The following is an 11,762-nucleotide window of genomic DNA, read 5'->3' on the forward strand; positions in this document are numbered from 1 at the left end:
AACAAAGTAGTAAATAAAATAAAGCAAGACAAAAACAAAGTAAAGAGATTGAGAAGTGGAGACTCCCTTGCAGCAGTGTCTTGATCTCCCGGCAACGGCGCCAGAAATTTGTTGCCGGCGCAAAGTTGACGTGGGAGTTAGAGATCTCTCGTGGTGTAACTTTTCTTCAGGTCCCCGCAACGGCGCCGTAAATTTGCTTGATGCGTGTAGTTGACACGTCCGTTGGGAACCCCAAGAGGAAGGTGTGATGCGCACAGCGGCAAGTTTCCCTCAGTTAGAAACCAAGGTTTAATCGAACCAATAGGAGTCAAGAAGCACGTTGAAGGTTGATGGCGGCGGGATGTAGTGCGGCGCAACACCAGAGATTCCGGCGCCAACGTGGAACCTGCACAACACAACCAAAGTACTTTGCCCCAACGAAACAGATGAGGTTGTCAATCTCACCGGCTTGCCGTAACAAAGGATTAACCGTATTGTGTGGAAGATGATTGTTTGCAGAGAAAACAAGTAAAACAAGTATTGCAGCAGATTTGTATTTCAGTATTAAAAGAATGGACCGGGGTCCACAGCTCACTAGAGGTGTCTCTCCCATAAGATAAAAGCATGTTGGGTGAACAAATTACGGTCGGGCAATTGACAAATAGAGAGGGCATAACAATGCACATACATGACATGATAAGTATAGTGAGATTTAATTGGGCATTACGACAAAGTACATAGACCGCCATCCAACCGCATCTATGCCTAAAAAGTCCACCTTCAGAGTTATCATCCGAACCCCTCCAAGTATTAAGTTGCAAAGCAACAGACAATTGCATTAAGTATGGTGCGTAATGTAATCAACAACTACATCCTCGGACATAGCGCCAATGTTTTATCCCTAGTGGCAACAGCACAACACAACCTTAGAACTTTCTCGTCATCGTCCTGTGTCACGTGGGCATGAACCCACTATCGAGCATAAGTACTCCCTCTTGGAGTTAAAAGTAAAAACTTGGCCGGAGCCTCTACTAGTAACGGAGAGCATGCAAGATCATAAACAACACATGTATAATAACTTGATAATTAACATGACATGGTATTCTCTATCCATCGGATCCCGACAAACACAACATATAGAATTACGGATAGATGATCTTGATCATGTTAGGCAGCTCACAAGATCCAACAATGAAGCACAATGAGGAGAAGACAACCATCTAGCTACTGCTATGGACCCATAGTCCAGGGGTGAACTACTCACTCATCACTCCGGAGGCGACCATGGCGGTGTAGAGTCCTCCGGGAGATGAATCCCCTCTCCGACAGGGTGCCGGAGGAGATCTCCAGAATCCCCCGAGATGGGATCGGCGGCGGCGGCGTCTCAGTAAGGTTTTCCGTATCGTGGTTTTTCGCATCATGGGTTTCGCGATGGAGGCTTTAAGTAGGCGGAAGGGCAGAGTCGGGGGCCGGACGAGGGGCCCACACCACGCGGCGGCGCGGGCCCCCTTGGCCACGCCGCCATGTGGTTTGGCCACCTCGTGGCCCCACTTCGTATGTTCTTCGGTCTTCCGGAAGCTCCGTGGAAAAATAGGCCCCCGGGTCTTCGTTTCGTCCAATTCCGAGAATATTTCGTTACTAGGATTTCGAAACCAAAAACAGCGTAGAAACAGTGAACCGGCACTTCGGCATCTTGTTAATAGGTTAGTTCCAGAAAATGCACGAATATGACATAAAGTGTGCATAAAACATGTAGGTATCATCAATAATATGGCATAGAACATAAGAAATTATCGATACGTCGGAGACGTATCAGATCTTAGCATTCACTTTATGGGAGAGAGACACGCTCCGCTGTAGCATATGGACAAATATGTCCTTAGGCTCTACTCATAGTATTCATGGCGAAGTTTCTTCTTCGTTAAATTGTTATATGGTTGGAATTGGAAAATACTACATGTAGTAACTCTAAAATGTCTTGGGTAATTTGATACTTGGCAATTGTTGTGCTCATGTTTAAGCTCTTGCATCATATACTTTGCACCCATTAATGAAGAAATACTTAGAGCTTGCTAATTTGGTTTGCATATTTGGTTTCTCTAGAGTCTAGATAATATCTAGTATTGAGTTTTGAACAACAAGGAAGACGGTATGGAGTCTTATAATGTTTACAATATGTCTTTTATGTGAGTTTTGCTGTACCGTTCATCCTTGTGTTTGTTTCAAATAACCTTGCTAGCCTAAACCTTGTATCGAGAGGGAATACTTCTCATGCATCCAAAATACTTGAGCCAACCACTATGCCATTTGTGTCCACCATACCTACCTACTACATGGTATTTATCCGCCATTCCAAAGTAAATTGCTTGAGTGCTACCTTTAAAATTCCATCATTCACCTTTGCAATATATATCTCATGGGACAAATAGCTTAAAAACTATTGTGGTATTGAATATGTACTTATGCACTTTATCTCTTATTAAGTTGCTTGTTGAGCGATAACCATGTTTCTGGGACGCCATCAACTATTCTTTGTTGGATATCATGTGAGTTGCTATGCATGTCCGTCTTGTCCGAAGCAAGAGAGATCTACCACCTTTATGGTTGGAGCATGCATATTGTTAGAGAAGAACTTTGGGCCGCTAACTAAAGCCATGATTCATGGTGGAAGTTTCAGTTTGGACATATATCCTCAATCTCATATGAGAATAATAATTGTTGCCACATGCTTATGCATTAAAGAGGAGTCCATTATCTGTTGTCCATGTTGTCCCGTATGGATGTCTAAGTTGAGAATAATCAAAAGCGAGAAATCCAAAATGCGAGCTTTCTCCTTAGACCTTTGTACAGAGCGGCATGGAGGTACCCCATTGTGACACTTGGTCAAAACATGTGCATTGCAAAGATCCGGTAGTCCAAGTTAATTAGGACAAGGTGCGGGCACTATTAGTATACTATGCATGAGACTTGCAACTTGTAAGATATAATGTACATAACTCATATGCTTTATTACTACCGTTGACAAAATTGTTTCATGTTTTCAAAATAAAAGCTCTAGCACAAATATAGCAATCGATGCTTTCCTCTTTGAAGGACCATTCTTTTTTACTTTTATGTTGAGTCGGTTCACCTATCTCTCTCCACCTCAAGAAGCAAACACTTGTGTGAACTGTGCATTGATTCCTACATACTTGCATATTGTACTTGTTATATTACTCTATGTTGACTATTATCCATGAGATATACATGTTACAAGTTGAAAGCAACCGCTGAAACTTAATCTTCCTTTGTGTTGCTTCAATACCTTTACTTTGATTTATTGCTTTATGAGTTAACTCTTATGCAAGGCTTATTAATACTTGTCTTGAAGTACTATTCATGAAAAGTCTTTGCTATATGATTCACCTGTTTACTCATGTCATTACCATTGTTTTGATCGCTGCATCCACTACATATGTTTACAAATAGTATGATCGAGGTTATGATGGCATATCACTTCGTAAATTATCTTTGTTATCGTTTTACTCGCTCGGGACGAGCGTAACTAAGCTTGGGATGCTTGATACGTCTCCGACGTATCGATAATTTCTTATGTTCTATGCCATATTATTGATGATACCTACATGTTTTATGCACACTTTATGTCATATTCGTGCATTTTCCGGAACTAACCTATTAACAAGATGCCGAAGTGCCGCTTCTCGTTTTCCGTCGTTTTTGGTTTCGTAAATCCTAGTAACAAAATATTCTCGAATTGGACGAAACAAAGACCCAGGGGCCTATTTCGCCACGAACCTTCCAGAAGACCGAAGAGCATACGAAGTGGGGCCACGAGGTGGCCGGACCACATGGCGGCGCGGCCAAGGGGGCCCGCGCCGCCCGTGGTGTGGGCCCCTCGTTAGCCCCCGACTCCGCCCTTCCGCCTACTTAAAGCCTCCGTCGCGAAACCCCCGATGCGAAAAAACCACGATACGGAAAACCTCATCGAGACGCCGCCGCCGCCGATCCCATCTCGGGGGATTCCGGAGATCTCCTCCGGCACCCTGCCGGAGAGGGGATTCATCTCCCGGAGGACTCTACACCGCCATGGTCACCTCCGGAGTGATGAGTGAGTAGTTCACCCCTGGACTATGGGTCCATAGCAGTAGCTAGATGGTTGTCTTCTCCTCATTGTGCTTCATTGTTGGATCTTGTGAGCTTCCTAACATGATCAAGATCATCTATCTGTAATACTCTATGTTGTGTTTGTCGGGATCCGATGGATAGAGAATACCATGTCATGTTAATTATCAAGTTATTACATATGTGTTGTTTATGATCTTGCCTTCTCTCCGTTACTAGTAGAGGCTCTGGCCAAGTTTTTGCTTTTAACTCCAAGAGGGAGTATTTATGCTCGATAGTGGGTTCATGCCTGCATTGACACCTGGGACAGATGGACGAAAAGTTCTAAGGTTGTGTTGTGCTGTTGCCACTAGGGATAAAACATTGGCGCTATGTCCGAGGATGTAGTTGTTGATTACATTACGCACCATACTTAATGCAATTGTCTCTGTTGCTTTGCAACTTAATACCGGAGGGGGTTCGGACGATAACCTCGAAGGTGGACTTTTTAGGCATAGATGCGATTGGATGGCGGTCTATGTACTTTGTCGTAATGCCCAATTAAATCTCACTATACTTATCATGTCATGTATGTGCATTGTTATGCCCTCTCTATTTGTCAATTGCCCGACTGTAATTTGTTCACCCAACATGCTTTTATCTTATGGGAGAGACACCTCTAGTGAACTGTGGACCCCGGTCCATTCTTTAATACTGAAATACAAATCTGCCGCAATACTTGTTTTACTATTTTCTCTGCAAACAATCATCTTCCACACAATACGGTTAATCCTTTGTTACAAGCAAGTCGAGTGAGATTGACAACCTCACTGTTTCGTTAGGGCAAAGTAGTTTGGTTGTGTTGTGCAGGTTCGACGTTGGCGCCGGAATCTCGGGTGTTGCGCCGCACTACATCCCGCCGCCATCAACCTTCAACGTGCTTCTTGGCTCCTCCTGGTTCGATAAACCTTGGTTTCTTTCTGAGGGAAAACTTGCTGCTGTGCGCATCATACCTTCCTCTTGGGGTTGCCCAACGAACGTGTGAAATACACGCCATCAGCCGCCGCCAATCCCATCTCGGGGGATTCAGGAGATCGCCTCCGGCACCCTGCCGGAGAGGGCAATCATCTCCCGGAGGACTCTTCACCGCCATGGTCGCCTCCGGAGTGATGAGTGAGTAGTTCACCCCTGGACTATGGGTCCATAGCAGTAGCTAGATGGTCGTCTTCTCCTCATGTGCTTCATTGTCGGATCTTGTGAGCTGCCTAACATGATCAAGATCATCTATCTGTAATGCTATATGTTGGGTTTGTCGGGATCCGATGGATAGAGAATACTATGTTATGTTGATTATCAATCTATTACCTATGTGTTGTTTATGATCTTGCATGCTCTCCGTTATTAGTAGAGGCTCGGCCAAGTTTTTACTCTTAACTCCAAGAGGGAGTATTTATGCTCGATAGTGGGTTCATGCCTCCATTAAATCCGGGACAAGTGACAGAAAGTTCTAAGGTTGTGGATGTGTCTGTTGCCACTAGGGATAAAACATTGATGCTATGTCCGAGGGCGTAGTTATTGATTACATTACGCACCATACTTAATGCAATTGTCTCGTTGTTTGCAACTTAATACTCGGAAGGGGTTCGGATGATAACCCGAAGGTGGACTTTTTAGGCATAGATGCATGCTGGATAGCGGTCTATGTACTTTGTCGTAATGCCCAATTAAATCTCACTATACTCATCATATCATGTATGTGCATGGTCATGCCCTCTCTATTTGTCAATTGCCCGACTGTAATTTGTTCACCCAACATGCTATTTATCTTATGGGAGAGACACCTCTAGTGAACTCGTGGACCCCGGTCCATTCTTTTACATCGAATACAATCTACTCGCAATACTTGTTCTACTCGTTTTCTCGCAAACAATCATCATCCACACTATACATCTAATCCTTTGTTACAGCAAGCCGGTGAGATTGACAACCTCACTCGTTTCGTTGGGGCAAAGTACTTTGGTTGTGTTGTGCAGGTTCCACGTTGGCGCCGGAATCCCGGTGTTGCGCCGCACTACATCCCGCCGCCATCAACCTTCGACGTGCTTCTTGGCTCCTCCTGGTTCGATAAACCTTGGTTTCTTTCTGAGGGAAAACTTGCCGTTGTACGCATCACACCTTCCTCTTGGGGTTCCCAACGGACGCGTGCTGTACGCGTATCAACAAGCTCCACAACTTCATAAAGGAATCACACACGATGCGCACACTGTCACCGTCACACCGTGGAGAGTGAATCCGGAGTTCATATTAAAGTAACCTCTAGAGTGCATAATAGACAAGAGTAACATCTACATATTCAACTAGATTACAAAGCTCATGATCACATAAAGATCACACCATGGGAGAGAGAGACGAACCACATAGCTACCGGTAGAGCCCTCAGCCTCGGGGGAGAACTACTCCCTCCTCATCATGGGAGACAGCAACGGCGATGAAGATGGCAGTGGGGTCGATGGAGATGACTCCGGGGGCAATTCCCCGTCCCGGCGGCGTGCCGGAACAGAGACTTTTGTCCCCCGAAACGGAGTTTCGCGATGGCAGCGGCGCCCCTGGAGTCTTTCTGGAGTATGATTGATTGATGTAGGGTTTTCGCGTCGCGAGGGATTATATAGGCGAAAGGGCAGCGTCGGTGGATTCCCGAGGGGCCCACACCATAGGGTGGGGCGGCCCCCCTCCTGGCCGTGCCGGCTGATGGGGAGGAGGCCCTGGGCCCGCTCTGGCCTGGCCCTTCTGGCTCCGTAAGTCTTCTGGCGAAATAGAATTTCTGTGATTTTTCTGGATTTTTCCGAGCACTTTGGTTTTTTGGCCCTTTCTGCAATAAACAGACATAATAAACAGAAACTGACACTGTGGCATCTTGTTAATAGGTTAGTCCAATAAATGCCATAATATGATATAAAGTGCATATAAAACATGTAGGTATTGTCATAAAACTAGCATGGAACATAAGAAATTATAGATACGTTGGAGACGTATCATTGGGTGAACAAATTATAGATGGGCAATTGATATAATATCGACCAATACATGAAAATATGATTACTATGAGATTTGATATGAGCATTACAACATAATACATCGACTGTAATCCAACTGCGTCTATGACTAATAATCCACCTTCAGGTTAGCGTCCGCACCCCTTTCAGTATTAAGTTGCAAGCTACAGACTATCGCATTAAGCAATGTGTGTAAAGTAAATAATAGAATTACCCTCGGATAAAATATTGTTGTTTTCTCCCTAGTAGCAACAACACATCTACAATCTTATAAGTTATAAAGTCATTCTCCCAGAAAACTAGAGGCATGAACCTACTATCGAGCATAAATACCCCCTCTTGGAGTCACAAGTGTCCACTTGGCCAGAGTTTCTACTAGCAACGGAGAGCATGCAAGATCATAAATAGCATATGACATGAATATATAATGAATCTCAACATAGTATACAATATTCATAGGATCCTAGCAAACCAAACATATAGGATTACATAAAGATGATCTTGATCATGTAGGGTAGCTCACAAGATCGATACATGAAGCACAACATGGAGAAGACAACCATCTAGCTACTGCTATGGACCCATAGTCCAGGGATGAACTACTTCAGCGATGTTTCCACCCTCCGGCAGGGTGCAGGGAAGAGCTTCAGAACCCCCCGATATGGGTTCTGCGATGGCGGCCGCGACGGAACTTTTCGTGGATGGAGGCTCGGGTATCCAGGGTTTTCCCGACAAGATGTATAAATAGGCAGAGGCTTTAGGTCGGTGGGGCGCCTAGTGGGCCCAGACCTACCCTAGGCGTAGGCCAGGTCCAGGCCGCGCCATTGGGTGATCTGGACGCCCTGTGGCTCCTCTTTGACCCCTCTGGACTTCGTCTTCATTTCGGTAAAATATTGACTTCGGCTTTTGTTTCGTCCAATTTCAAGAATATTTCTTGTACACATTTTCTGAAATAAAAAACAGCAGAAAACATGGAACTGACACTGTGGTATCTTGTTAATAGGTTAGTGCCGGAAATCATGTGAAAGTGCAACGAAGTGTAAACAAAACATTTATGAATTGGTGTAAAACAAGCATGGAGCATCAAAAATTATAGATACGTTGAGACGTATCAGGGTTGTATGGAAATCCCCAACCTTATGATATTCATCATAGTTGAATCATCTTAGTGTGATATTCCTTCGTTCCATGTGAAAAAACTTCAACACAAACTTTTCTATCCGTTCTTTTCTATGGGTGATATTAGAGGTACAAATAAATCATGTTTGCTGCCATTTTAATCAAAAATAAAATTATGTCTTCATGAACCAGAGAGCACATAATGTTCTTATCATTCTGGAATATCAAAATATCCAAGTAAAAAATCACTTTGGTACACAAAAGAATACATCTAACAAAACAAGGCAGCATATGTCCAGAATTTTTGCTTCAGCAAAACTAATTTTTTTTGGTGCACTCCATTTTGCATTAGTAAGATTCGATGATGATCTTTCCATTCAGTTTTTTGATTCGCGTGAAATGCATGCATGCTTTAAGATCCATATATCTTGCCCATCATTTTCTAGAGTATATATTCTATCCAGCTGATGTACGTCCTAGTTTAACTGACAACTACTTACAAGATTTGACCAACACATATCTTTCAGCACTTCATCCTAGGGCAGTTCGTGCATGTGCAACTACCCTCCTAGACATGAGGTAATTTTTGATATTATCTTATTGATGAATTGTTAGTATCCACTACAACTTAAAAAGAGAATAGACAAGTGAACCCATAAATCCCGGTCTAATTTTAATCATAAGAAACACATTTTCATTGCATTTATCTTACTTTCTACTTGCAGCACTATTTTAATCCCAAAACGTAAAAATACTTTGTATACTTAATCACACATAAAACCCAAAACAACTATCTTTTTACTGCTTTTACTTAGTTTGCATTTCTTATTTACTTTACTTTACTTTTACTACATCTTTTATCTACAATTACTAATAAGAAACATTGTGCTTGAGAACCACACATTGGAGTTGGAGACATAAGGCAATACTTTACTTTGCAGGATTGCTAGAAGAAGATGCAAAAAGACACCTCTAAACCAATTCCCTGAGAGTTCGATATAAACCATCGAGTCACTTATGTGGGAAAAAAACTTCGCTGGCTACAACACTCTGCTCTGGAATCCCAACGCCATCACAGAGTTATAACCACAATAAGGGAGATTATTGCTAAATTCCAAAAAAATCAATATAAAACATGATTATAACATTACATAAGATGCAAATATGCGAGAATATGTACAAATAAACTACAAAGTTCACGTACCCATTTTACATGCATCAGTATGCATGTAGATTGGTGCCATCACAAAGTTCCACGCCCGATTATACATAGTGCGGTCCAGCCTAGCTAGCACGGGGGTGTCACGTTTGTTCTACCAAGTGTAAAGCATGTCGAGTAGAAGGAGCTCGAAAACCAGTGACAAATGAAAATTATCGTTATATTTTTCACTCGGATCTCGGATGAGGTAAAAGTCACCCACTAGGATCCATGAGATGGGTAGAAGGGTATGAGGTTTTCAAGATCAGCGAGGAAGGTGGGGGATTGAGAGAGTGATCAACAAGGACGTACACATTCGTAACCGCGAAAACGAGATCCGAGAGGGTGGACTTGAGAGTGGTGGTGAAGAAGAAACGATCCTCGCGCGAGGAGACGATGGAGTACAAGCTGGGGCCTCAGGCTGTAAGGATGCCACTTGCGCTCCCGACAACATCGATCGTGGCAAAATCGAAGAGCTAGGGGAGGGGGAGGAAAGAGGCGGCGGTAAATTAGTAACCAAGCGGAGTTCGGTTTCATGAAAACATATAATAGAGGGAAGGCCAAAGGCAGCGGTGGACCGGCAAAGTAATAGCTCAGAACAAGACAAGACGTCGCGACAACGCGTCAACCACGCATAGGGAAGATGGTGGTCCGGCCGGTGGTCACTGCGGGATGGTGCTGCTCGCCGGAGAAGAAGAAAAAGGCTACGGTAGAGACGACGGTGACGTGAGTCGACCAGAAATTTGGTTAATTCTCATTCTAGGGCTCTAGGCAGACCCAAAAAAAGAAAAACAGTGGGTCATCAAAGAGCCGAGTGAAACTCCGGTGGGCTTCGTCAAAATAAGGCCCGTGAAGTCAAGGAGAAGGACGCACCGCCGAGGTGGAGCCGTGGAGGCAGAGTAAATTACAAAAAACTACCACATTTCAGGCTAGGTTAACAAGTCAGTACCAACTTTACTAATTTTTGCAAAAACGTACCACTTCTGGGGCAACGAGTTACAGATTGCACAAATAGACACTTAATCGCATTCTAAGAGCGGTGAGCCCACTGTTAGGCCTCACGTCAGCAGACGGCCGTTGGTCGTCCGTTTACTACTCCTGCCATGCCTCTTTGTTGCTATTTTTCAGCGGCATGCATGCTCCTTGGAGCCGAGAACCGTGCCGTATTCCAGCAAGCTCACCATGACACGCACGGGTCAGGGCGTGCAGCGCCTCCAGCGTCGCGGAAAGGTTCTTGAGGGCGCCGGTCGTTGCGGACTGGGAGACAGAGTCCCCCATCTGGCAGATCTCGATGAGCAGGCAGGCGCCGTCGTAGCCAGCAATGGCGCGGGCGACGTCGGGCGACGTGGAGAGGCGGTGCAGCGTGAGCACGGCCTTCTCGCGCCCCACGAGGCTGCTGCCCGACTCGGCCAGCCGGATGAGTGGCGGCACCGCGCCCTCCGACACGAGCAGCGCGTCGCAGACGCCACCCCCGATTCTGCGAGCTGGCATATCACCATCGTCGGCGCCGCGACCATCTTCACCAGCGCGGCGACTTAGTGCGGAGACGACGCTCTTCTCGTCTTTATTCAGGGCGTCGAGCTTCCCGCTCATCGCTCGGGCCTTGGCCTCGCCGTGCCTGATCTGTCGCCGCGCGAGCAGCTCCCGCACGTCCGTCTTGGCCGCCGCTGGAGGAGGAGTCGAGGCGTCGGATAGCACGCCGGATCGGACACGCAGTTAATGTCCAGCCTGCTTGCAAGTGTGTCAACCGCGCTCTGCATCTGAAGCTTTGCGATGCTGGGCGGCCGCGCGGCGAGCTCCAACGCGTCGGCGAGGGTGGCGGCTACGTACTGCAGCACTTTGCGGCAGAGTGCGTTTCGAGCAAAGCAAGGGTGGCTGGACAGGTCCGACAGGCGTGCTGGGCGCGTGCCCAGCTTCACCGCGATGGCCTTCCACCGACCCGGGAAGCCCACGGCAGCGGTCGCCGCGTTCACCGCTGTCGGCACCATCACGGTCACGCCGCCAGCATATCCCCGTCCCTGTACACTCATTTCTCGCAGCGGGCGGCCGTGATATAGAATCTGGAGTGATTGAGAAACTCGAGAAGCTTGTCGCAGTTTAGTGGTGCCTGGTGCAAGCTGGCCATGAGCACCTACGATGCACGGATACTTCAGAAAACTCACGTATCCGTATCGGACACTAGTGGAAAACGGGCCTGTAATCCCGGTTCGTTTGGGCCTTTAGTCCCGGTTTCCAAACCGGGACTAATTAGGCGGGACTAAAGGTCCTCCCTTTTAGTCTCGGTTGTAAAACAAACCGGGACTAATGGTCCC

At 45.8% G+C, this 11,762-nt stretch overlaps 1 pseudogene; it reads right to left on the reverse strand.

Annotated features, from left to right (window-relative positions):
- Positions 1-10,574: 10,574 nt before the first annotated feature.
- LOC124654323 lies at positions 10,575-11,480 on the reverse strand (annotated as a pseudogene).
- Positions 11,481-11,762: the final 282 nt, after the last annotated feature.

This window comes from Lolium rigidum, chromosome 1 (genome assembly GCF_022539505.1).
Source record: "Lolium rigidum isolate FL_2022 chromosome 1, APGP_CSIRO_Lrig_0.1, whole genome shotgun sequence".
Classification (NCBI taxonomy): Eukaryota; Viridiplantae; Streptophyta; class Magnoliopsida; order Poales; family Poaceae; genus Lolium; species Lolium rigidum.